This window comes from Globicephala melas, chromosome 15 (assembly GCF_963455315.2).
Source record: "Globicephala melas chromosome 15, mGloMel1.2, whole genome shotgun sequence".
NCBI classification, from domain to species: domain Eukaryota; kingdom Metazoa; phylum Chordata; class Mammalia; order Artiodactyla; family Delphinidae; genus Globicephala; species Globicephala melas.
The window spans coordinates 50,054,460-50,081,098 of record NC_083328.1 but is presented as its reverse complement, the minus strand read 5'-3'; the positions used below and the strand labels follow the sequence as shown (position 1 = coordinate 50,081,098).

The 26,639-nt window shown below is 41.7% G+C and overlaps 2 pseudogenes; one reads left to right on the top strand and one right to left on the bottom strand.

Annotated features, from left to right (window-relative positions):
* Positions 1-7,256: 7,256 nt before the first annotated feature.
* On the bottom strand, positions 7,257-8,929 carry LOC115861520 (large ribosomal subunit protein uL6 pseudogene; annotated as a pseudogene).
* A 10,329-nt stretch (positions 8,930-19,258) lies between these two features.
* The window catches only part of LOC115861517 (thioredoxin-like protein 1 pseudogene), a 43,362-nt pseudogene continuing 35,981 nt past the window's right edge, over positions 19,259-26,639 (top strand).

The following is a 26,639-nucleotide window of genomic DNA, read 5'->3' as shown; positions in this document are numbered from 1 at the left end:
TGTTCTGCAGCAGTGAATTCCACCATTCTGTCTTCCAGGTCACTTATCTGTTCTTCTGCCTCAGGTATTCTGCTATTCATTCCTTCTAGTGTAGTTTTCATTTCAGTTATTGTATTGTTCATCTCCGTTTGTTTGTTCTTAATTCTTCTATGTCTTTGTTAAACATTTCTTGCATCTTTTCGATCTTTGCCTCCATTCTTTTTCTGAGGTCCTGGATCATCTTCTTTCTCATTATTCTGAATTCTTTTTCTGGAAGGTTGCCTATCTCCAGCTTCATTTAGTTGTTTTTCTGGGGTTTTATCTTGTTCCTTCATCTGGTATGTAGCCCTCTGCCTTTTCATCTTGTCTATCTTTCTGTGAATGTTTTTTTTGTTCCACAGGCTGCAGGTTTGTATTTCTTCTTGCTTCTGCTGTCTGCCCTCTGGTGGATCACTGCTTCTGTTTTGTGTTTTGGTTTTCTGGCCCCAAGGCTTGTGGGATCTTAGCTCCCTGACCAGGGATTGAACTCATATCCCCTACATTAGAAGGTGAAGTCCTAACCACTGGACTCCCAGGGAAGTCCCAAGGGGATTTTTTGAAAGAACCCCAGGGTATTAATGTACAGCAAGGCAGAGACCATCTCTGGGTGTTATGTAGAAGCAATGTAAATTTGCTGTTTATTTGGTGCTGGAATATCTAGGGAAGTAGAGATTCTTTAGTACCTACAAGCAAGGGCTGTAGATCACAAGATGTCAAATGCTAAAAGGAAAATGATAGGAAGAGTTTCCATTGGCTGAACCCTCAGTGGAAGCTCAAACTTTGTAGACTCCTCAAGACTTCGCTGATAATGTATTGTCTCCCAACAGCTACTCATAAGTAGTGAAATTCTGCTGAGGAGAGGAGCTGAAATGGAGGAAAAGTATGACATTTGTCTCCTAGGAGGAAAGATTTTCTTTGACCAATGCATTTCATAAGTCCAGGAGGCAGCATCAACATAGAATACTATATGAGCAGTGCCCCCTGCAGCTGTGCATGCACCAACCCTGTCTATAATTCATCTTCATGAAGAATGCACACAACTGAGGCAGGTTGGATTGACAGTACTGCCTCTTCCTGAAGGTTATTTGGCTTCACATTGCTAACATCTTCCAAGGGATTGCAAGTCACATTTCTCTTTATCTTCAATAAGTTATCCGATGAACTCCAAGGGCCATAACATTTCATAAGGAACTCAGCTCTGGTAATGGAAAGGCAATATTTTTGATCTCTAGCTTTTGAGGTAGGCAGCTGGAAATATAGCCAAAGGATTTCAAGTTCACAAAAGTGAAAGCAAGGGAAATCTGCTAATCCCTGTTCACTCTCTAATATTCCTGTGTCTTTCTATGTGACATAGAATTGGTAGGCTCAGAATTTGCCATAAAAATACTGTTCACTTCATGTTTAGTTCTTTAATAACTTCTTAACTCTTTCACTTACTGGCTATGTGACTTGACAAGTTGTTTGACTTCCCCCTGTTTCTTTGTGTGTAAAATAAGGGCATGCAGTTACTATAGTAGTGATTAGTACTATTCACCAAATATTGCCTGTTCCCTCCACTTCTGGATACACTGTGGGGTTGCACTCCCTGCCCTGCCCCCTTGTGGTTGGGTGGTTCCAGGTGATTAGCTGTGAACAATGAGTTGGGAGCAGAAGTGATGTTTGCCATTTCCAGGCTCGAGCTTTGAGTTGCAGGTTTGAGACTCCCCAGGTCTTTTTCTCTCTCTCTGCTGCTGGCTACGCTGTCAGCCAAGGAGAGATGGAACAGGGCCCAGAGCTGCCTATCAGTGGATATGGTGGTTTATAAACAGCTGAGATTACAGACTGTTGACTACCCTAATAGACTTATCTGTAGGTTTGTGGTGAGGACTCAATGGGATAATATATTGTAGGCAATTACTCTACTTACTGTCTGTCACACTATAAAGTGCTAAATACATATATTTTTCCATCTTTCAGTTAAGTATTACTGGCCTTCTCTGTCTAAATGTTTGCATTTGTGTAGCTTTCAGGATTTAATTTTCAGGCCAGGATTGAATGATACAAGCTACCTTTAGAAGTATTGACACTGACATTTACTTATACATGAAAATTATTAATCAGCAAGTTAGTAAATCATATTTTCATCTCGTGATTATTGATGATATAAAAGAATCTCTAAGAACTTAACATTACTTTGCTCACAAAAGTGAAATAATGATGACAAAAACTGTATCTAATCTTCTTTTTAATAAATAACCACATGTAACTGATTTACTCAGCTCTTACCAAATCAAGTGAGGGAAAGCTAAACTGGTTTATAAATATTGGAGGAGTGTTTAGTTTTAACACATAATAAATGCAAAGCATAAGGATTTAAAGAAGAAACTCAAAAGAAATAATATTCTAAAATAATGTTGCTTCTTCCTTTCTCTCATTGCCATTTTTTCAAACATTTATGTTCTACCTATAAATATGCACCTGTATAAATTATGACTAAATCTATTTACACTGCTTCACAGTAAGTATTTTGCTGAATGTGTGGGATTTTAATCTCTGGTGTATTGTGCACTAAAGGATAATAGATTTGGCAACAGAAATGGATAGTTATGTTCCATTAAAAACCACCTCTATAATTCATAACTGGACTGAGGTTCTGCTCCCAAACCAATGACATGCTTAACTTCCAAAAGGTCTAAAACAAATTTTCCAGTTATGGTTTCCAGAGTCATATTTTCCTCCATTTTAAAAGATTGCAATATTTATATTATTTTCCATGGGTTCTCTAAATAATAGCTAAATGCCTTGACAATAAGTATGATTTGTTAAATTCAGTGATCTCTTGATAAGCAGTAGTTTGATTATTTGCTCATATTATCAATCATCATGTCATTTATTTAATTTTTATATTTATTTTTAATAATCTTTTTCTTATAAAAGGAATACATAATCATACAGGAAAAAAACCCTACAAATTAGGAGAAAAAGAAAAAATGTCATCCATTATTCCAGCCCTAGAGAAAACCAGTTACCCTCTTGAGGACTTTTTATTCCAGTTCTTTTGCTCTGCATACATTTGCCATAAAGATATAATACAAAGTAATATATACTGGTTTTTTTGGATAAACAACAAGGTCCTACTCTATAGCACAGGAGACTATATTCAATATCCTGTGATAAACCATAATGGAAAAGAATATGAAAAAGAATATATATGTATAACTGATTCACTTTGCTGTACAGCAGAAATTAACACAACATTGTAAATCAACTATATTTCAATAAAATTAAATAATAATAATAATATATACTGTTTTTTAGCCTTCATTCTTGATTATAAATGTAACCTATATGGCTCCCTATAGAGAATTCTGAAAATATAAAAATTAAGGCAAAAACATAAACCAGGGAAAACCCATCAGATTACCATTATTCATATTTTAGTGCTTCCATTAAAAGCAGTCATTACTCAGCTACTTCAGAGCTCACTCAAAGAAATATTCCCTAAAATGGTCCTCAGCAGCACGATTATGTTTTCCAAATTTTTATTCACTTCTGAGTTGGATCACTGTCGTTCATCACGAATTTGCAGTAGGAGACAACTACCTGTTACATCCTGATGTTATAGATACAAAAGACCCAGCCTCTTGTCACCAAGAGCTCCAGGTTTGGGGAGGATATAGACTAGAAAACAATGACAATACAGAGTGATTAGGTCTAGCATTTGAGATAAGCTCAGTCTGCAACAGAACTGGTTGGACAGAACAAAAACCTATCCTGCTGTGGGAGAAAGAGTCAGGAAAACAAGCTTCCTGGAGGCTACGCAGTAGGGCTTCACTCTGAGGTAGGGGTGCAGCCAAAGACGGGGAGGAGGAGAGTCAGCAGGGAGCATCCACTATCCAGGATCAATGATAATCCCACATTGTTGGAAGATAGAAAGATCGAGACAAGAGATGAGGTGGGAGAAGTTGGCACAGGCTTTGTATTCCATAATGAGTCTGAGTTTTATGGAGAAGGTAACAAGGCAATTAAGCAACAGAGTTGACATGATCAGTGTGTATTTAAGAGGAGCACTCTGGCTGCAGTGGGAAGGGATGGGAGATATGGCAAGGCTGAGGGCACAATAAGCTATGGCAGTCATCCAGATTAGACATGGAGAGGACTGGAGTGAAGGCAGTGGTAGCAATCAATGTCAGGAATGTCAAGGAGGCTTAGAATATTCCTTACCCCTCCATGTGCCACTTGGGGATTAAACTTGGATATTGATCATGCCAGCCAAATTGTTGATAAGACAATATCTCAAGACTTACCTTGATGATCTCCTTTGATATGAGATTGAACAAGACAAATAAGGATATATTTTGGATCCTGCTCCAAAGGGATCATCATATAAGACCTGGGTAAGATTTCAACACTATAATTGAAGTCAGGTAATAGGGACATAGGCTATATCACTCATGGAGAGTGAATGGCTTGAAGACCCTTTTAGGGCAACATGACCACTGCGGAAAAACTAGAAAAATACTTTGGGTCATGGTGATTTATCTGAGCTGCAAGTTGAAAGTAGAATAAATCTATTCTGAACAATGTACTCACTGAATCATAGTCATTCATAGTATATTAACAAGACAGTTACCCAAATGGGTACACATTTGCTGAATAAACAAATGTTGGATAGGGGATGAGGACTTACAAATGCCAAGGTATGTAGCAGTTCAATATCAATTTTTTTGTCGACTGGGATTACTAATGTGGTTTACAGAGTCTTCCCAATCAAGGTGACTGACACTGAAAGCTATCCAAATTTTTTAGCACAGTGCTTACACCTGTCTATCATTTGGCTGCTGAAGACTTTTTTTTCCTTTAATGATTAGAACTTTCTGAAACTGGTTTGGATTGCTTCGTGAGGGGATAATGAGTTTGCTGTCACTAGAAGTATTTTTTTAAAAGGCTGAAAAACAAAACACTGGAGGACAAGTTTTAAGGAGGATTTATATGCAGATTAAAATACTGGTTTATAGCTTTAGACGGTTTTATTTTTCTGTTGTTGTCATGGGATGATATGTTTATATATTACAATAAGTCCCCTACATAGGAACCTTCAAGCTGTGAACTTCCAAAGATGTGAACGTGAGTTCATATATCCAAACACGTAAGTTAGTACACGTGTCTGGTGTACATTGTCACATATGTGCATCCTCTACAAGTGGTTGTGCTTTCATGTACTTTACTGTACAGTACTGTATAAAGTACAGTAGTACAGTATCTTTATTTTAAGTCCAGGATGTGCGGAAGCAAGCATAAAACCAGCGGTGATGTAGCTGGTACTGCTAAGAAGCACTAAGCGATAACGATGGAAACAAAAGTGAATATAATTGAGAGTGGAGAGAGGTGAAAAGATGGTAGATGTCACTCATTCTTATAGTAACTGAATAACTGAAGAGATTCATAATGCAGGAGATGCAATCCAGTGCTACCGTGTCATCTATGACAAGGAAAAAAAGGAGCTACTACCCAGACATCACTGGATCGTTTCTTCAAGAGGGTAGATAGAATTGAATCCAGCAAGGAACCAGAATCTGTGGCACTAATGTCAGGCATGGGTGACATTGTAGCTTGCCCTCCATCTCCTATTGCTGACGATCCTTCAGCTCTACCATCTCCCACCTCCTCTCCCTCCTCCAGTCAGTAACTCTTCTTGCCTGTTCACTTGATGCCAGCCCCTGTATGCCAGCTGTTGTACTGTACTTTTCAAGGTACTGTATTGTAAGATTAAAAATGTTTTTTTGTGTGTGTTTGTTTTTTATGTATTATTTGTGTTAAAAGTATTGTAAACCTATTTTGTGTTTGTTTTTTATGCATTATTTGTGTGAAAAGTATTATAAACATATTACAGTACAGTACTTTATAGCCGATTGTGTTAGTTGGGTACCTAGGCTAACTTTGCTGAACTTACGAACAAATTGGACTTATGAAAGCACTCTCAGAATGGAACTCATTCATATGTAGGGGACTTACTGTACTTTTTCTTCCTTGTTACTCAGCACTACATAAACAAATTCAACTAAGTTGATAAAAGATTTAAGATACAAGGTCAGAAAACCAGATACCTAGAATTCCTTTAACACACATACTTAAAATTTGCATATGGATGATTAAGTTGGACCTTCTTACAAGGCAATGATTTAAATATTTAATTCATTCAGCCTTAATTGAGAGCTAACTTTGTGTTGCCGGATATAAAAACAGATAGGTCATATATAAAGGGCTATTTAAAATTGTATCAAATTACAAACTGAGTACAGGTGTCTACTTCCATCATACAGCCCACGCAATGAAAGAAAACTTGATGAAAATAATCCATCATAGTGCAGAAAAATATAAGGTTTTCCATCAGAGGAACAAAAATTGTGAGAAATCTCTGGAAGATAGAATACAATCATGTGCAAACAAGACAACAACTCCAAATACATATGGGAGAAAACGATTCTTTCAAAAGTTAGAAGTATCAGAGGCACCCCAAAAGGGCCATGCCATCAATGGAGGAGTATGATTTAAGGGAACCCTGCCATTGCATGTTGATGAGTGATGCTGTTTCCATTGATAAGATTTCAGGAAATCTGTTAAGAGTAAGATCTGAAATGGCTTCATGTTTTTTTTTTTTGTTTTTTTTGTTTGTTTGTTTGTTTTTTTAGTTTTTAGACTTCTTTCTGGCACTACTTACTGCACGTGCTCAAGATGAAGCCCCGTGTCCCTTGGGAGTGTATTACATTGCAAAGAAGAGAAGTGTAACTCAGACAATTTTGACAGTGACTCCATAGCAAGAAAAAAAATCATAAACTCATTTAAGTCCTTTTCAATGCCACACAATTACTTACAGAATATTGAGATACTAAGACAAACTTCAGGACTAGTGTCTGAGAGATATGGAATTACCTTTCAGCTGAGAGGCAGGACAAAGTGGGGAAGTTGGTAACTCAAAAAATTTGAGAAGTCCAGCCCCAGGTATCCGGATTGTCATCCCCACTGTCTTTAGAAGGGGCTGAAAATTTCTGTTTCTCCAATGAGATGTCTTTTTTTCTAAGGAACTAGATTAGAAAAATCTAGGATGGAAGATGGGAACTCTCAAAGCAGCAGCTGGTGAAAATAGGATTAGGATTTTTCCGCCAATCAAGAGCTTTTATTGCATCTTTAAAATGTCACAGATGAGTCCGAAGTATCATCTGGCATCTTGCTGCTTCTGTAGCTGGACAATGTAGATCTTATTCATCAGCCTGCTGAACTGTTCCTTTTTCAGAAACAGAGATAGCATCCGAAAGTTTTCTGATATCCTTGTTTTTAAGTATTGTGGCTTGCTGAATCAAAGCAGCTGAATTTGATACAAGTTCAATGTCATTTCCTTCAAAAATGAACTCATCTTTCTAGGCTTGAGATACTAAACAAGCAATGCCTGGCCTCATTTGAACCCTGTGGATGTATTTTTCACATCCCCCAAATTTCAGACTTCAACAAGAGAACCATTCTCCTAAATAATGACGTTGATGGGGATGTGAGCATACAGAGACTTCATCTTGTAAATGGAAGCCCAGTGTGACACCCTTGACCATGTTCTGTACACGACTACAGATAGTGTGCACCATTGCCAGTTCCTTTCTATTTCCCTATCCTTTGTCAACCCGGAGCCTCATTTTTTTCTTTCCAAGGAGACTGAGTTCTACATTAATATGATTGAAGTCCCTCCACAGGGTGCCTCTGGGCCCTTCTCAATAATTGTGCATCCCTTCAGAGTGATGTCGACATTTTCTGGAATGTCGACAGTCTGATTCTGAGAATGGTCTTCATTCTTGCAGTAGATGCGGCAAAAAGAGTGGGATTAGGACAGTGGACTAATGGGTGGACAAAGAGAAATTGACTAGAGGAGAGAAACATGATGTTGAAATGGTAGCAAATAGAAAATCTGAAAGTTTATCCTGCAGGAGGGCTAAAAATAATTTTATTCTGAATGAGAATGTGATTGCTAAGAATCACTCTTCAAGCAATCAAGGATTTAAATTTCCTTGTTTAGACTCAGAATTTAAATGGGAAAACTGATGCAGAAGACTTCAGGACCACTCTCCCCTCTTCATATGGCTGGCTTCTTCCTATCCTCTGGGATTCAAATTTAAGATTGCATTCTTAACATAAGTTTCTCCCTGACGACTTAGCAATTGGGGCTTATATAGTGCATTGAATGCAACACACGTGTGTTCTAAAGTCAAGTGGTTAGACACCGATGGGCCCCCAATACTGTTCATGGACATTTGCATCCCAGGTAGACGCTGTCAGAGCATCTGTGTCCTGCCCAGTTCTTGCTGGTCCTCTCTTCCAACTCTTCTCCTCACTGACAGCCTCTTATAAACCTCTTGCCACTCTCCTGGAGGGCTTTCTCTGGTTGCAGGTGCATGATCCAGCATGCAGGCTGGAGGTATCTGTGAATCAATGCCTCCAGAAGCAGCCCTCTACAGTCATCCAATGGAAAATGTCGGATAAATTCCCCAAACCTCACCTCTCAGGTGGGGCAACACTGAGGCATGTTATGCAAGGTCTCCCGAGAGTCCCCAGAGGCCTGAGTCCCAGCTGCCCACATCAGGAATTCTGCTCATTTGCACACCCTTTGATTGGTTTTCTTTCCTTCCTTGTCTCCTTCTCCACTTGCCTTCCAGTGGTTCCTGGGATCGTCCCCCAGATAAACTACTTGCATTCACATCCTTATCTCAGAGTCTACTGGGGAAACCCATACTAAAACAGCATTTTTCCACATAAGAAAATTCACCAACTATGGTGCACTGATCAGTGTTTCCACCAAGCCTTGTGGGAGTTTGTACTCCCCGCCTGTGCACAGCAGCAGTGCACGTTTTCCAGTGCTGTGAAAAATTCGATGGAAGCCAACTTCCATTGGAACCCTGACTTAACTGTTCTTATTAAACTCCAATATCGTGCTATTTAAAACATATGAGGGACTTCCCTGGTGGTCCAGTGGTTAAGACTCTGCAATCCCAATGCAGAGGGTACGGGTTCAATCCCTGGTCAGGGAACTAAGATACTGCATGCCGCGAGGAACAGCCAAAAGAAAAAAAAAAAGTATGAATACTAAATTTTAGTAATAGTTAATTCCTCATATAGTCACTTACTAGTATGTAGCACTTGCTTATATGTATAAAATATGAAATGATATCATATGGTACATCATTTGCTCATAATAAAGAGAAAGCTTTGTGCTTTATCAGTTTAAGGTTCCTGAAAGCCTTGTGGATACTGGTCCACACTTTCACCAACCCTGCACTAAATAGAGACCATACTGGGGAAAAAAAAAAACACATTATCACAAGCAAATGCCCACTGTTTTCCTGGCAGCTCGACCCCGGGACCAAACATACTTTAAACAGTTAAGTTCCTAGTCACTGAAAGAGTAAACATACCTTCAGGGGGAAAAGAAAAACATACAACAATCTTACCAAGTTGCTTTTTTTTTTTTTAACATCTTTATTGGAGTATAATTGCTTTACAATGTTGTGTTTGTTTCTGCTGTATAACAAAGTGAATCAGTTATATGTACATATATATCCCCATATCCACTCCCTCTTGCGTCTCCCTCCCACCCTCCCTATCCCACCCCTCTAGGAGGTCACAAAGCACCGAGCTGACCTCCCTGTGCTATGCAGCTGCTTCCCACTAGCTATCTATTTTAGTCTTGGTAGTATATATATAAAAAACTAAAAATAGAACTACCATATGACCCAGCAATCCCACTACTGGGCATATACTCTGAGAAAACCATAATTCAAAAAGATACATATACCACAATGTTCATTGCAGGTCTATTTAAAATAGCAGGACACAGAAGCAACCTAAGTGTCCATCAACAGGTGAATGGATAAAGGAGATGTGGCGCATATGTACAATGGAATATTACCAAGCCGTTGGGTTTGATATTTACTACTCTCTTTCTCGGGTCAAGGCTGCGGAGTATAAACTGGGCTCCAGCCAGGTTATAACCACTTTCCTTCAACAGTCATTTCCCAGGAACTTCTGTTTTCTGGAAGCGATTTTTAAAAATAGTACCTGGGAGGAAATCAACCATGCTTATGTTGCTGAGTGATTCTAATATGTTTGAGGGGGAGCACGGCCCATCCATGTTAAATCATTCACTGTTTGCAGAGAACTTCCTTTGGATGTAGATTTTCTTATTCTCCACCACCAGCAGCTATTTTTCTAGTCGCCTATACGTGTTTGCAAGTTTGTCTCCCTCAACTGGACTGTACACGAGTGGAGGGCCATGATCTTGCCTAATCTACCTCTGCCTGCCCGCGACAGTGCAGGGCAGTAAAGGGAGAGGGGAAGCCGGGCTCGTTTCAGTAGGGAAGAAGGAGGAGCCCTGAGGCGGGACTTCCGCTGCAGCGCCCTCTGCAGACCCCATCGATGGATGTGAATTCACCACCAGCTTGGCTTCCTTCCCTTCCCCATCAAGTTTCCCCCATTCCTTTAAGGTCTCCCTGAAGCCCTTCCTGAATAAACCATTTGAACATGATTCTCGTCTCAAGGCTTTCTTCTGGGGATCACCAAATGACTTCAACCCAGAGGAAAGAGAATCAAAGCACTGGAAATATGCAAGTTAGTGGTTACCATCTTGTTTTAGTTAACGGATCTCGATTTCCAAGGAGGAGAAACCCATTCACATTAACTTAGATGGAAAGTTTACAAAAGACTTAAATTCCAGAGGTACACTGTGGCCTTGGGGGAATTAGAAAGTCACCTTAAATGTGTTGGGGCCACATAGTCTCTCTTCTCTGATTCTCCTAGCACTTGTACTCATCTTTTTTGCTGCAGTTAATATTTTCTATGATGCTTTACTCTAATGTGCTGTGTTGGCACATGGCTGCAGCTTACTAAGGGAACAGAAGCCTTGCCCTGTCTCTACAGAGAACAAAATAATTCAGTCTCTTAGTGCCCTAGGTCCAAATGCCAGGGGAAAAATTCAAAACACCAGAATCTGATTAGCCCACCTGGGGCAGGTGTCTGCTCCATGACAATCAGATGTTGCCTCAGAAGCAGGGTCACCTGCCCCAACACAGCCACTTCTTCAACAGTACCGTGGACACGGGTGGGCTTTTTCAAGAGGGATTGTAGGCTCAAGGCAATGACTGACATCTTTAGGACAATAACAAGCCAAGACTTTTTTGTTTTGCCTTCAGACGTCTCAGTGTTGGCCCTGCCCTACCCTGTCAAGCATAGAGATCCCCACTCACTTGAATATGTTCCATCAACCTCGGTCCCATGGGCTTGTTCACCACGTATCAACATGCTAGGCTAACTCCATCTCCATGCCATCTGTCTCATTGGTCCTCAGATGATGCAGGCTTTGGCTTTGTTTCTACAAACACTATCCTTCCTTTATTTTCTACTTTCTCCATGAAGCCTTTCCCAAGAATTCCAATCCTCCCCTAATGCCAATGCACTATTTATACTTTGTCCATTTGCCCGTGTTGCATGGTAGAAGCAAGGTTATCTTCCCTATTCCGTAAGCCCCTCAAATCAGTGGGACATCATACTTCCTGTTTCTATTGCTTCCCCTACAGCATCATTCTAAGCATACAGTCAGCAACACACAGATACTCTGCCTCATGTATTGACTGAAGTAACTAAGCTTTTGTACGGCACTTACTTCAGTGACTTCCTCATAGCTGGAATAACAAGCCTTTGAATTACCACCCCTCAGGTGGTACCACTGCAATGTGAGCTCGCTCTACTACCAACTGCCTGTATCTTCATCTCTCACCAGAGGGTGTCCTCCCAAACAGCAGGAAGCCACCCTGGATTCAGACACAGTAGACTGGACAGTCTGGGCAGTTAACCGCTGGCAGCCTTCCACCAGTGATGCTTAGAGGCAGGTGGATATATAACCCAAATCCCTTTCCCTCCATAAGTCAACTCTGAGTCTTGTACATCAGCTCCCAGAGTTTCCCACTGGGCTTGAGCTCTGGTCGCTCACGGTGGTAACTTGCTCCATTAGGCTGCCTATCCTTCCTGTGTCACCTCCACACCTCCCTGCTAGTGTTTCCTGGGACCGCCTCCCACGTAAACTACTTACACTTGAATTCTTGTCTAAGGGTCTGCTACAAGAGAGGGGACCTACACTAAGACAAGATTCAATAAATACTCATGATTGAAGGAAAAGGTGACTTTGCCTTCCCCCTCACAGGCCGAGAAGCCAGGCCAGGGGCAGGGTTGGATTTCTCAAGCCCAGGGAGGATAGAAGTCTCAATTTCCATGCTGTACCTCAAAAGTGGAAATACCCAGAAAGGAGAGGCTTCATGGGAATCAGTTTAAAACACAAAGCACTGTATCCTTGGGGGCAGCTGTGAAGTTCATGGTACCCAGCTAGGTCTAGAGAAGGCAGGTGCTGACAACACAGCTGCCCACAGTTTACTGGCCCAATTTGGGATGGGTGATATATATCTTGGCAGCCCAGAAGCCAGACCCCCATTTTTCCTGGTTTCCACTAATACATAACAGAGATGAACCGAAGAAAAATAATAACTACTCTTAGACTTTTTGCTAACCTTGATGGACTACATTTGACTTGAGTTATAAAATCAGAAAAATGTCCCCTCTCTTGCATCTTAAATTTTGGAAAAATTTCTACCTGCTAAAATAGTTTTCCAGAAATGAAGCGGACAAAAGCCATACAAATGCTTCAAGGATGATGGGAAAAAGCAGTTACCCTGGATCAACTGGAAGGGCAGCTTGAACATTTCTGATGGTCGATTGCATAACCATCAAGTTCTTGAACATCTAACATGCTAGTCCTTTGTTTGCTGGAGGAATGCAATTGCTCAATGAAATGCGAAAGAACTTGGCAAGGACCGTTTTCATGATTATCTACCAAGTTCTTGCTTTAACTTGTTTGCTTAATCAAATGTCTACTTATGATCTCTTTGGGAGGTTCTAAATTTCGTTAACTCTTTCCTTAAAGAGAAGTTAATCTACTCAGGAAGGAAGGCTTATTCATCATAGGTCAGAGAACATTAGCACTTCCTAATAATTAGTTCCAAGCCCCAGTTTCTAGACGACTAACCAGTTCAGCAAAATCCTGGTTCAGCAGAACCAGAACCTGTTTTCAGCAGAACCACTGCAACCAGTGCAAAATGTAATATCTCATTGAACTGTTTTGTCATTACAGTCCCAACGTTTGGCTATAGCTAAGCAACAATTAGACCAAATGATGCTTGTCTTTTCATTGAGGGGGATCTACAGAACAGCTCTCTGTCATAACTTTAATTTGAGATCTGCCCGCTATCCTGATGAAAGCCATCTTAATGAACTTGTGAATTTCTCATTGTCTTCTATTGTAAAAATGTACAGCAAGTTTCCTGCTCAGCTATGCATAATCAGAAGGTGAACACCCTCACTGCTGTGGACTTGAACCTGAATAAAAACTTTGTCTTCTCAGAAAGATGGCATGCTAGATGGATGAGGGGCTTTTAAAAGCCTTTAGTTTACAAATGAAGGATGTTTTCCCTCTGCACATTATCATGGTAGCTAGAATAATGGACCCTTCCCCCAAAATGTCCACATCTTAATCCTTGGAACCTGTGAATATGTTTCCTTACATGGCAAAATGGTCTTTGCAGATGTGATGAAGTGAAGGATCTTGAGATGTAGAGTTATTCTGGATTAGCTGGGTAGGCTCAACCTAATTACAAGCGTCCTTAAAATCACAGAATCTTTCTCTGTTGTAGTCGGAAGGAAATATGACTACAGAAGAATGGCCAAAGGCATGTAATCTTGCTATCTTTGAAAATGGAGGAAGAGGTCACAAGCCAAGGAATGTGGCTGGTTCTAGAAGCTGGAAAAGACAAGAAATAGATTCTCTCTTAGAGCCTCCAGAAATGATCACTGCCCTGCTGACACCTTGATTTCAGCCCTGTATCAGACTTCTGATGTCCAAAACTATAAGATGATAAATGTGTGTTTGTTATAAGCCACTAAGTTTGTGGTAATTTGTTGCAGCAGCAATAAAAAACTAATACAGTTATACTTAAATAATTCCTGGAAAAACTTAAGTAAGAAAAGAAAAAAATATATTATGGTAAAGTAATTTCTTCTCCCCCAAAATATCTAGAAGTGTGACTTTTCTTTTTTCTTTCCTTTGCCACCATCCAGGATTAATAGCTATTAACTCTTTGTGTTTGTGGCCTTTCGTTCTGTTTTGTAAAAAAGTACAATATTCATTACAGTTGAACCTCAGGTCCCCTTTAGCCATAACGCCAATTGCATTCCCTGACCCACTCCACCAATCCTAATCATATTTTAACATATATTTTTATAATCTATTAAAAATATTATATATAAATGTATAATCATTAGTGTGCACTTTAACTTTTTCCATATAATGTCATAGAATTAAGGGCTATTTGACAAAAGCTGGAAAACAGGACACAAAGTCACTACCAAAGATGATGCATCTTAAGAAAGAAAGAGAGGTCTAGCTGATAACTCCCTGGCTTCTCCCTGTTTTCCCTTTGCTTTCTATCTCCTGTCTCCTGGCCACATTTCTCACAGGCCAAATCTAGCCAGAAGCCAATTGGCTGGGAAGTCCGAGAAATGTAGTTTGCAGGATGAGCCCTCTGCAGTGCAGAAGAGGACAGGGAAGTGTGGAGAATGGAGCTGAAAGCAAGCTGGCAAATGCTTTGCAGGGTGTATGCTAGACTTACAATGAAGTCCTTTAAAAACCCTACAATTTTCAGCTTTCCAGAATGAGGGTCATATATTTTTGTTTTGTTACCTGTTTGTGCCAGAGGACCTTTGAATGCTTAAAAGGAAATTCTGAAGAAGTCCCTACCATGGGGAAGGGGGCCCAGTGGGACCAGAGCCCCCCAGTTGGCAGGTCCCTTGAGACTTGAGCCCTCTTTACCTTCTGCTGTAACTGTATCTTCCAGCTTCTGAGCGGGAAGAAGGACTCTAGAGTCATGATTTCTGGAAAGTGGGAGAAATGAAGCAAAAATGAAGCTTCCCAGGGTGGGCAGATTATTTCAATAAAAATATCAGACATATATAAATGAAAACATTGACAAGACAGCAACAAAAATATGCAATATGAAAAGATTTCTGGAAACAATCTATAATATCTCCTATTTTGCATTAAATAGGATATTTCCCTTTTTATTTTATTGATTGATTGATTATTATTTTTTTTACATCTTTATTGGAGTATAATTGCTTTACAATGGTGTGTGTTTCTGCTTTATAACAAAGTGAATCAGTTATACATATACATATGTTCCCATATCTCTTCCCTCTTGCGTCTCCCTCCCTCCCACCCTCCCTATCCCACCCCTCTAGGTGGTCATATTATTTTTGATTATTATTACTTTTGGCCTTGCCACACAGCATGTGGGATTTTAGTTCCCCGACTAAGGATAGAACCCACGCTCCCTACAGTGGAAGCGCGGAGTTCCACTGGACTGCCGGGGAAATCCCTTTTTCTTTTCAAAATAAAATTTTCAGGAATTCATGTTTTTTTACCCTTCAACTAGAAGAGCATCACATAGACCAAGAAAACAAACCAAAGGATTGTTCACTGATCAAATAATAACATGAATAATAATCAAAACTGTTTAATTAGATTGTTCCAGACTTTTATAAGGAAAACTAACAACAGAGGGGTTGTTGACACATTTCTTCAATGTTTTTTCAGCGTAAAAGCTCACATCCTGAAAGCTCTCAGGTTCAGAGGTTTGATAAGCTCCACCCTATAGAGTACAAGTTGGGTCTTCAAATCACTATTTAGACAAACTATAGACCAGCACCATCCAATAGAAATAGAACATGAGCCATGTTCAAAAAAATAAAAGGTGGTGGGCGAAGTAAGTGAAGGGGGTCAAAAAAGGTACAAATTTCTAATTATGAAATAAGTCATGGGGATATAATGTACAGCATGACTATAGTCAATAATGCTGTGTTGCATATCTGAAAGTAGCTAGAAGAGTGGCTCTTGAAGAAAAACAAAAACTGGTGAAATTAATATTAAGAATATTTTAAACTCAGTATATCAAAAATATTATCATTTCAACATGTAATCAATATAAAAATAAAATAATTTTGCTCTTTTTCAAACCTAATCTTTGAAATCTTACATGCGTTTTACACTTTCTCCATGTCTCAATTCAGATACTAAATTTTTATTGGAAATACTTGATTTGTATTCAGACTTTATAAAACATACAGTTGCTAAGAAAAATTCATGTACTCTGGTGGTTCCAAGCATACATTAAAAAAAAGTTCTTCAGTAACTGAATCAAGTATAAGTTTTTAATTTTAGATTAAAATTAAATAAAATTAAAAATTCAGTTTCTCACTCCTCACGGCCGCAGTTTCTGTGCTCCGCAGATACATGCGGCTCACAGCTCCTATACTGAACAGCAAAACACTCCATCAGAGACAAGGACTTGTCAAAGCCTGAGGTTTTTTTCACCTTTATAACTTTTTCATGCTACTTTTAGAGGTGACCTGTTTTTTCTTCATAAGGATTAATCTGAAGCCTTTAAGTAAAAAGTACCTGTGTTCTTGTTACTGGTGTCAATAAGGAAGCAATGGCTAGAGAAGAAGGGAAGCTTCATGTAAGAGTGAGAGGATGTTTGTAGGCCATCAAAGAAAGAAAAGCAGCCTAACTCTCCAGGGTCTTCTGGACAGAAAGAATGGAGGCCCCCAGAGCAGAAGAATGGGCTTGGAAAGTGACCTTGTTCACTTTCAGACAGGGCTCTTTGTCACAAATGACAGATACTTGATTCAAACTGGCTTTGACAATGAAGGTTCTCTGTGGGCTTAAGGAACTAAAAAGTCTGCAGGCTCTGTAATGAGAAGCTCAGGCATGGCTGAACCCAGGGGCTCAAATAATATCCTTAGGAATTGATTTATCTCAGTCTCTCAACATCAGTGCCCACTGTACTACTTTCAATCTCAGAGTTTCTCCAACAGTGGCAAGATGGCTGCCAGCTATCCCAACCTCATGTCCTGTTCTTCACATCCCTACCAGAGAGGATGCTTCTTTCCTAAAAGACCCAGCATAAGTCCTAGGGCTGATGGTCGTTGTCCTCTGCTTAGGTCACTTGATCATTTCTTAAATAATCCCCAGGCCTGATTGACTTTCCAACCTTGGAGATGGAGCGTTGGATCTGCCCACTCAAACCACATGGACTCAATGAGGGAGCGTGGTTCCCAGGGAAAATCAGGTTGCTGTCACTAGGGAGAGAGAGAAGCGTGCTGGGCAGGAAAAATCTTTTGTACGTCTAATCAAAACACTTGGCAATGAGGAGGCTAGTTGGTTCCCCCCAAAATGGTTATGGTTATTCAGATTTTATGTGGCTTCATTAGAAATACTGTATCATCTGTCAGGCGTTCCATCTCCTTTTTCCATTAGTCTTTTGGGAGTCCACACCTTTTTCAAGTTACTTAACCTTGAGGAAGTTGTTTAACCTCAGTGTGCTTCAGAGTTTCCATCTGTAAAATGGGGACAATAATAGGACCTACCTATCACATTTATAATAAAAATTAAATAAGCTAATATGTGTGAAATATAAGATAGACAATTTATGAATAGAGTCTGGCAGATGACAAGTTCTAAAAAATTCCACTAAATAAACATGCAAAAATGTGATATTATATACTTCTCTTAGAAGATCCATTGCCTTCTCAAATGAGTTCATATATGGCTCTTTCTGTCAAAGTAGGTTTCAGAGAGAGGAGAGACAACGGAAAATGTTTATTGGATCAATGAATGAATCCTATTGTCAGAGTTAAGGATGTATATACTTTTTTTTTCAAAGGCATACCTATGTCCTTAAATACAGTTTGCCTGTATTGTGATTTCTCTCTTAGGAGCATATGTCAGAGTTTAATTAAATTTAAACCAGTGCATTCCTCCTGTCAAAGACACTCTGACTCTGGTTAATGTAATGGCACCAAGGAACAATCTGGGTAATTTGATCATCATGAGGAATTGTCTCCATCTCTATTCTATTCTTATTGTCCCAATACTTGGTTTAATCAAGTTATAAGAATTATGGTAAATGGGGTTTATCTGGGAAAATACTCCTTGAGAAATCAAGGGACCATCTCCAGTTACCTCTGCTGGGGAAAGCAGGACTCAGTTCCTACTTGGGGGATGAAAACACCCAGACATGGAGGGAGATTGAGGTTACGAATTGCCTGAGACCGAGACTCCTGAAAATGCCGAGTTGATATCTGATGAGGAGGTGAGCCTCAAAATCCTTTTTTGCTGGATGCGTTCAATCAGTAAAAGCCACCCACGAAAGGTGATTCAAGGTACAACATGCTTTGCCTTCCCTAAAGGACTAGTCCCCTGTATCCATCCCTTCCCTCACACCTGGTCTAACATGACCACCCTGAGGCCACTTCACTGCCTAGGCACTGCCTTCAGTAGACCCTTGCCTGTTCCAAGCACATTTGCCACCTGCAAGGACACACATTCACATCCTGGCCCCCCACCACTGTCACACAGATAACATTATTAGATCACCTCATTCCTCACCCCTCACTGTACCCATACCCTTCCCTAAATAGCTTTGCAGTTCCTTCCACTAGAAATCTTGCTTTGGTCCCACGTGGGCTTACTTTGGCCAGTGGAACATGGACAGAAATGGCAGTGAGTCAGTTCTGAGCCTACACACAAAGAGGCAGCACACTTTCTGCTTGCTTCTCTTGTGCAGAGTTCTGCCACATCATTCCTCTGGCTCCAGAAGAGTGAAACATGTATGGAACAGAGCCACCCTGGCAAATCAGCGAACCTGTGAGCATGACAATGCATGTTTATTATTAGCCATTGAGATTTGGGCTGCTTTGTTACATAGTATGGCTCAGTTATAGTTGACTGGTAAACGAGCTACCAGCCAAGAGGGAGCAAGGAAGGCTCTGAGAGTCTTGGCCACAGCAGGTGAAGTTTTCCGCAGGGGTGGCAGAATTTGTAGCATCATCATTGCAGCCATTCCTTATCCCTCCTTCCTTGCTTTCTGTAATTACAAAATCTAAAAAGTGAAATGCCCAAGTTTCCAGAATGTTTTACAGCTGGGCCATCTGAGCCAGTTCTAGTCAACGACATAGAAGTAGAGATTGGCAGGGGACTCCTGAGAAAACTTTTGCTGTTTGAACACAAGAGAGACTTCCTGTGCCGCCCTCCTCCCTCCTTCCTGCCTCGGAGGCAGTCGCGATGCCCGAGTCCATAGCAGCCAACTTGCAACCAGGAGGTGAGCAGCATGAGGTTGAAAAACCAACAGCTTGAGGAAGGCAGGAAGAAGAGGAAAAAATCCTGGGTGCTTGGTGAGATTGCTGAATAGCTGAACCAGCAGCAACCAATGCCTATCTCTGGTTTTCTTTTAACATGAGATACAATCAGTGTCCCTTTTGTTTAGACCCCTGTTAGTTGGGGTTCTGATATCTAAAGTGAAATGCATTCCCCGATGATATGCCTATTTTCTGGTTGGACTTGGGTCTGGCCCAGTCTGTTTACATCAGAAAGATGATGCTGCTTCCTCACTGGGTATTGGAGGAGCTGAGATAGAAGGAAACTCCAAAGGTTCGTAACCATTGTGGGGAAGGAAAGGGAAGCAGCAGTCTTAGCTTTTGACATCAGATAGGAGTCCCCTAGGAACTGAGACAGGGGAAGCTTTGATTACTTCTCTCTCTGTCCTGACCCATTTGATCCATTAAAATCCAACCCACCCATCGTTCTTAGCCTGTTCCATGAAGCTTTCTCGAATTCCATCCAGAATGACTCACTACGTTCTCTGAATTCCTCGAGTTGTTTGCTTGCTTGTTTATTTCAGCCTATGTGTGCCCCTCAGTTGACACATCACACTTGGCTCTGCATGAGTCTTGCTGTGTATGTGTCTTATCTTCCCTACAAGGATAGTGTCTTAGTAGCCCCTGCAGAATCTCTTGTAGAACCTAGTAGACACTGGTCGGCATGCATCAGGCCTTTAGAACTAGTGGTAACTATGAATCAAATAAAATGCATATGAACTTGCTTTATAGCAAGCCTAGCATCACATCCAGGTTTGTGTGTGTATCTGGAAACTAATTAGGGATTGGCAGCAAAAACAGTTCGGTTTAGAATACCCTCTACTATAGAGGAAGCAGATTAAGAAAGAAATGAGGGGACAAAAGAGAGGAGAAATAAAGAACAATCCAAAGTCACCTCCGAAGAGACCAGAGTCTGTATAATTTATTCCCTCTTGGGAATGTTCCTATCAGAAGTTCTGATGACAAAGAGTCAGCAACCTGGCATGGTTTTGCATTTCTATCCTGTGCCTTAAAATATATGTTGGATCGTTTAGACTTTTTAGCGTCCACTTTAGTTAGAAAGAAGAGGGAAACTTTAATCTGGGCAGTGCCTGAACTCATAGTTAAGAAGTGGGGTGGTACGGTCTCGGACTAGGTTCCCCAGAAGCAGGGCAAATGGCTTATGTGGGAAGTGATTCCAGGAAACACAGGGGAGATTGTGGAAATGGCGGTGATGGGAAGGAAGCGAACATGGGTGGGTTAATGAGTAAGTTACACCTGTGTGTACCTGGATCTTGGTCCTGGCAGGGAGCTCTGTGTAGACCCCACCTCCAAATTGTTCCACTATGTAAAAAAAGTCACTAAACTAGTGTTGGAAGAAAATATTATTTTTATAAAAGGCTTTGGTTGGTAGGCTTGGAGTTACTTTTTTGGGTTCCTTATAATTGTCTAAACTTTACGTATTTTCCATGATGAACATGCATCACTTTTATAAGTTCCTCACAAAATCTTTGAGAAAACATGTCACTCATTACCAATAATGATTCCAAAATGATTTTGCTGACTTGACCCATCTGAGTCTCTGCTGTTAACTTCTGTTTAGCTCAAGGGTACCAGCTCCCAGGAGGTTAGCATCCTCAGCTCTGTCCTCCTCATTCCCCAAGATGTCCATGTCACACTCCCTCCCACCAGTATGCATTCATTCTTTTAAGAAAATACAGAGGCCCCGCTGTGTGCCGGGCACTGCCCTAGGCACTAAACAAAACCAGACATTGTCCCAGCCCTCATGGAAGGAACTGAGTAATAAAATAAAGCAAAATTTAAAGATTCTGTCTTTCAGAAGCACTGTGCAGGAGTGTTTTTTTGTGGGAATTCTATGAGGTCCCAGTTCTCCGGGAAACTATAGTAGGAGATTTAGATCCAACGGGGAAGCTGCCCTTAGGAAGTGAGGTTGAACCTAAGATCTGAAGGGTGCAGAGGAGTTAACCGGGCAAATGTTAATTGCATTTCTAATGTGCGCATGGGGTCATCACGTTGGGGTCTTGGGACGCTACGTTCAAACCTCTGTCCTCAAAGACATAGCCATCTAATTGTCAGCCTACAATCAAGTTTCCTAAAATAACAGAGAGAAAAAAAACCAAAACAAAACATTGTTGGATCAAGTCCCCCAGTGTCTATAGGAACATGTGAGAGTTCAAAGGAAGAGGCAATCAATAAGGCGAAGTAGACAGGAAAGCCGCTTTGGAGGAAATGTAGCTTGGGTTCAGGTTTTATGCCAGCAACAAGGAAAGGTTCCCACGGAAGGGGAACAGCACACACAAATGCTCAGAGAGCTCCATGTCAGGGATCCTTCTATTGAATGGTGAGATGACCAGCAAGATGAGAGTATCAGATAGGTATTAAGTGGAAGAGATGGCCTGTCCTTGGAAGCCGGGTAAAGATTCTTGGACTTGATGTGATGGGAACTAAGGAGCAAAGACTGCCAAAAGACAGGCATTACCTACAGGAGGATTGATGCCGCTGACTTTACCCCTGGGAAGGAGGGGAGCCAGAGGGGCTGGCCACAGTGATCCAGACAGCAAGAGAGAGTCTGACAAGGAGGACCTTCTTCCTTGTATCCATGGTAAACTAGGATTTTAGAGGTTCACGGAATTTTTAGCCTCTGAAAAAGAAATTTCTATTAGAAAGGGAAGCATCATTATATTACTTGATAGAATTGGTCTCATCTCATTTATTTTATCCATCTTTCTCTTACAACCGAGGAAATATACTGAAGCCCAGCCAATTTCTTTCCTTTCCCAGAAGCTCTCCACAGGAAGGAGACCATATTTGCAAGTCATCTGGGACTCAGCCCTTCTGGAGCACACCCATGGAGTGGGAGACCCCACTCCTGCTCTAAGGAACACCTCTTCCTGATCTGTAACCTTCCCAACTCACAAAAGTTGCTGCCAGGGGCTTCCCTGGTGGCGCAGTGGTTGAGAGTCCGCCTGCCGATGCAGGGGACACGGGTTCGTGCCCCGGTCCGGGAAGGTCCCACATGCCGCGGAGCGGCTGGGCCCATGAGCCATGGCCGCTGAGCCTGCGCGTCCGGAGCCTGTGCTCCGCAACGGGAGAGGCCACAACAGTGAGAGGCCCGCGTACCGGAAAAAAAAAAAAAAAAAAGTTGCTGCCAGCCGTGGTGGGGTGGGAGCGAGGGCAGGAAGTATATGTCATGCTGACAAAGGGTCTTCATTGCTGGAGGGGGCTGCAGAGGCATAAGGGCGGGGCTGAGGGATCTCTTCCCTAGCAGAGGCTGGTGGACCAAGTGGTGCCCATTCTGCCCCATTGCTTCCCATGACCAGCAGTTCCTCTGGCTAGATCATACCTTTTTAGGCCATTTTCTACCATGTCCCCCTACTGAGATAGCCCCTCCTGTGTTCTAGATCTCTCCAGGAAAGGTGAGTTTCTAAGTTCTACGGTGTTTTGTCTTAGTGAACACTTAAAGGGCCTTTTGAGCAACAGTAGAGGAATCAGCTTTACCCCTGCTTCAGCGCACACTGTAAATCCCCAATCAGGACAGCGCTAGAATTTTCTATACGGGACACATTAACAGGTGGCAATCTGGAACTTCGTTCAAAACTCTATTTGCCTACAAACATGCTGTTTGTATTTTGATTTTATGTTTACTGGGGCAGCACATGGAAGTAATGGGGTACGACGGTCCACAGCTTCCAAGCTTGTTCCTGATACCACCCCTGAGCCCTACAACTAGGCTTCTTTTCAGTTACAGACTCTCATAAAAAGTCCTACACCCTCATCTGTACTTTCACACCAAGGACAGACAGAGACTTGCATGCAGAAATCATTTACAGTGAATAAATTGGTCAATTAATTATCTAACTTCCCTACAGAGCTGGCTACTGCCTTCTCGTGGGAAGGTGAACACCTGCTGAGAAGGTTCTCAGGAATCAGCTTATGCCCAAACACCCCACCCAGAACAGACCTTTCAGCTCCCTCCCTGGGGCTTCTCTCAGAAACAGGAGTTTTTCTGGATCTCTGACGCCCTCTAGTGGCTGTCTCAGGCTGTAATCCTGCCTAAAGTCGGCAGCCGTTCCACCTCCTCCTAAAAATACGACCAGCCCTGAATTTAAAAAGAAAGGAAGAAAAAACACATATCCTTTCTTCTGCTTCTCCTAAGTGCAAAACAGAAAATTTAGGGATGTCTAGTTTCTGACACCGTCAAGGTTCACCTGGCCTCTTAACATTGCCCTGGTTGGTTTGTGTTTTAAAACTTTGATAGCATCTTGCTGCCTGCTCTGTACCCCAAATGGCTTTCCCCTTGCCCCCAATATATACTTTATTTCGTCTTTATGTTTGTTTCAGAGCATCACTGAGTGTCTTTTTCTCAAAAAAAAAAAAAAGAAAAGAAAAGAAAGAAAGAAACACAGGAATGGCTTAACTGTATCCTTTAAGTTGAGGAGGGCAGATTTCCCTGCCCGACACACCAAGGTGCCCTCGCAAAGCCTCTGCGTGATTCCAGGCTCCAGGGGCATCACAGTGAGCCTTGGCAGGACCAGGGATGCTGCTGTCTTTTTTGACTTTGGTAGGTAGGTGTGGTTTGAAATTGGCTACATTGGTCATTTTTATGAATCGATTTTTACAAACCCATGGGAAGTGTTCCTAATATAAATAGCCTGCGTTATTCTTGTATCACCTTCATCTGACCCCTAGGAGCGCTAAAGAAAAGCCCATCACACTTACCTGGCCTTCAGCCCGAAGCAGACAAATAAGCCACTGACCAGGATGAGACTGGAGGAGGAGACAGCACATCTGCTGCCACTTCTATTCCCTTGGCTGAAAGGAAAAGACGAATATTTGCTGGGCTTGTTCTGTGTACTGACCATTAAGTATCTCATCTAGTGGGGCAGGTATGACCATCTCCATTTTACAGACGAGGACATTGAGACACAGAGTTAAATGGTTTTCCCAAGATCACATAACTATGTAAGAGGCAAGGTTAAGATTCAAACCCGGTTCTGACTCTCTTTAAGGCCCACTCTTTACCCAACTCTTGCCTCTTATCTTACTTAGCTTTGGGTTTCAGGTCCTTGCCTCAGAGTCTATGTGAATGGTGCCTTCTGGAGTTGAGCAGTGTGCAGCCTGCAGGTCTGTCCAGAGTGGCTCAAATTTGGATTGGCTTGAAACCCTCCCATGACCAGATTCTAAGCCTGGCCTGAAAACTAGAGTCTTGCTGCTCAAAGTGTGGTCCCCAAAACTGCAGCATCAGCGATACCTGGGAGCTTCTTAGAAATGCAAATTAGTGACCCCCACCCCAGACCCAGTGAATCACAAACTTCAAGGTTTGAGATTAGAAATGTATACCCAGCTCTTCTCAGCTTTGATGTGCACTCAGATCACCTGGGGGTCTTGTTGAATGCAGATTCTGATTCAGGAAGGCTGAGGAGATGGTGCTGAGCTTCCGCTTCTCTAACCAGCTCCCAGGCAATGCCAACACCGTGAGCTACATTTGGAATAACATGCCCCTAGATCAATAATTCTCAAACTTGAGTCTGCATTCAAATCACCTGGAGGGTTGGTAAAACAGATTACTGGGGCCCCATCCCAAGGAATTCTGATTCAGAGGGTCTGGGATGGGGTCCAAGAATTTTCTTTTTTAACAAGTTCCCTGGTGATGCTGGTATAGGGACCCTATAGAGAACCACCATTCTAGCCTATAAGAACTTCCTTCAGTTAGACAATTAACCCCATGCCTTTTGGCTTTGCATTTTCATGAGGCCCTACTTAGTCCTCAAATCCTGGCATCCTGGCATCTTTTTTTTTTTTTTCATCCTGGCATCTTAGAGCTGAAAATAACTTCATAGACCAAAGGCAAAGCCAGGATGAAGCAGCCAGACTTACTCTATTCAATGTTGTTCCTCTGCATCCTGCTGGCTCTGAAGCTCCATAAATTTTCCAGCGTCTAGCAATTACAGTGTTTATGGTGAGCTCTGCATTTCAGGCCAGTTTTGTAAGCACTTGAATCCCTATCAGACACATATGTCATTGGCAAAATCCATAAAAACTCAGGGCCCTCCTACCTCACGGCTCTGTGAAAAGAGGGCTTTGGAAAAAACCAGCAGCCAGGCTGGCAGCCATGGTGGAGAGAAAACGCAGCAGCTAGCAGGCAAACCCAGACAAGGTGATTCAGCACAGAGGCCCTGGAACAAAGTAATAAACCAGGATACTGACGGCTACTGGCACTCACATTCTGCGGGGCAACCCTGAGAAGGTCATTTACTCTCTGTGCCAGAGAAGATGCTTTTCCTTAAGGTAAACAATACTCTCATTCAAGGAAATACATGCAAGAGGTGGTCTCATATAAGGACTTAGATCAGTTAGTTTCTGTTATCTGACGAATCACCCAATACTTAGAACAACCATTTATTAATGCTCATGAATATTTGAGAAAAAGTAGTACTGTATATTTTCTTGAAGCCTAGGCTTGGAACTGGCATGCCATCACTTCCACCATATTCTATTGGCCAAAGCAAGACCCAAGACCAGTCCACTGCTGGATGGGAGAAGCTGTAACATCACATAGTAAAGATGTAGAGGAAGGTGGAGTTTATGGCCATTTTGCAATCTACCACAGAAGAGTTTTCTGAGTTTGGGAGACCCTGAGACAAAGATTCCAAAGCCAGTGGTTTCAATGGTTACTTGGAAAGTGAAGGAAATACTGGTAGGGGCGTAGGGTTTGAGATCCAGAAGAAAGCATCTGGTGAAGTGTGCGTAACCCGGCCAGCCAGCACTCTCATAGATGGAGCTGAATTCCACTGGAAAACTCTGGGAGTGTTGGACACATGCCTTTTTGTTATCCTACCTGAGAGAAGGAGCTAAGATATCTATACATCAATTCCTAGCAGTCATTTGTTGAGGACTGCTCCTAGGGCACACGGGTTCCCCGTTACTTCAGCCTCCCAGACTGGGCAGAGTGGTCCCAGAGGTATGCAGGTCCTGGTAGCTGTGCACCGAAGATGTAAGTGTAGGGAGATATAGGGACACCAACAGTAACTCCTGCAGTGCAATGGTGATTAAAAAAAAGAAGAAAAAAACCCCTCAAGCTTTGGTTTTAAGTTCTTCTGGTAATAACATCTTTTCTTCCCTGTTTTAAAGTCTATTTGCTTTATTTGAGGTGATGCTTCATTTCTTTTTCTGGCTTGGTTGGAACACTAGATAGCGTCATATCAAGTTGTCCTGCAGCTCCAGAAACAAAATGGAACTGAACAATTCACAGCATGAGTTGAGAACAAAGAGTCGTGTCTGCTGTAGCA